Genomic DNA, 1,615 nt, shown 5'->3' with positions numbered 1-1,615 from the left:
ACAACTTTCTAACTTTCTACCTTTCTACCTACTTTCTATATTAAGTTCTTTCAGTTCAAATCACTGGTGTGATTTTTTTTTCTTGACCTAATCCTAACGATAGTATTATTTTAAAAAAAATGTAAAATAATTGGGATCCCTGGAGCTACTCAAACATAATGTTCCATTTTTCCCTTTATGTTTTGTGCTCATACCCTTTCCCAATTATGACCATCTAGCTCTTATTCTCCATCTGCAGCTCATATTAATCAGGAAATACATCTCCTAACAAATCCAAAGATTGCAGCATTTGAAAAGGGACTCCTTCCCACAGGGAGTGGCATCCTGCTATGGTCTTTTCTAGTTAGAGCAACAGTCTGAGACTGAGGGCAGAACAGATTCTCTGATCCTTGGAGAAACACAGAGAGATGAAAGCTGATACTGCTGTACCAAACTTCAGACACATGGAAAGCTAGTACTTTTCTGCCTGAGCCTCAAAATTATGCAGGGTTTTTGAGACAAGTTTTTCTTTTTATTTCTTTTTGTTGTTGTTTTGGGGCCACACCCGGCAGTGCTCAGGGATTACTCCTGGCTCTGCGCTCAGAAATCGCTCTCCTGGCAGGCTTGGGGAACCATTTAGAGTGCCAGGGATCGAAACTGGGTCCATTCCAGGTAGGCTGCAAGGCAAACACCCTACCACTGTGCTATCACTCCGGCCCCGAGAGACATGTTTTTATTTATTAAAATGTAATTACTGTCTGCATTTTATTTAGTTGTTTCCTAGGAGCAGTTCATTGGAGCCTCATTGGAGTCTCATTCATGAGACAAACACCACACATAGCTCTTTTTATTCAGCCAAAGGTAAACCTAACTTAAAGTGTGATATTTTCTTCAGGTTTAACAACTGGTTAGCAGAATATCCAGCACATGAGCCTTTTATTTATTTTAAGGCCTTTATCAATGAGGAAAAATTATCTACACTTTATTTACTTTTCTGTAAATTTATCTCTTGAAGGAGTATGGCATCACACAAATTCTGTGGCCAATTGCCTTAGTAGGAAGGTTGCTTCAGAATTTAGCTGGAACCATGCCACTGTCTCCAGGAGCAAGTTATGTTTTTCCAGATCACTCTGATTTGTTAGGTTTGCTGCTAGGAGTCATTGTGTTGTTCTTTGCTTTGTATACTTAGATGTAAGCCATCTCTGAATCTTCAATTTCACACTATACATAAACACCTTCAATTTTAAGAAGGGCAGTGTGCTCCTTCTGATTCTGGAGACTGCTTAGAGCCAGCAAAAATGGCTTTGAAAACAGCCTTTTAGCCATTTCTGTTATTTAAGTAATCTAGGCCTCTTCGAGAATCCAAGATGGTGGAAAGACACATGAGCCTTTTAAATTAAATGCTTGTAAGTCTGTGATTGACCCTCTTCAAGGAGGTTTATGGTTCAAGGAGATTTAATAGTATAAACTTCTAAAACTTTAAAGCCAGAAAATAGAACAATTAGTAGGTCACTAGCTTTGTATGTGGTCTACTCAGGTTCAATCCTCAGTGCCATATGTAGCCAGCTCCTGAATACAGCCAGGAGTGACCTCCTGCCAGCAGAGCCAGGATTAAGTCCTGAGCAGAGCTGGGTGT

This window comes from Suncus etruscus, chromosome 6, assembly GCF_024139225.1.
Source record: "Suncus etruscus isolate mSunEtr1 chromosome 6, mSunEtr1.pri.cur, whole genome shotgun sequence".
Taxonomy (NCBI): domain Eukaryota; kingdom Metazoa; phylum Chordata; class Mammalia; order Eulipotyphla; family Soricidae; genus Suncus; species Suncus etruscus.
This window is presented reverse-complemented; position numbering follows the sequence as displayed.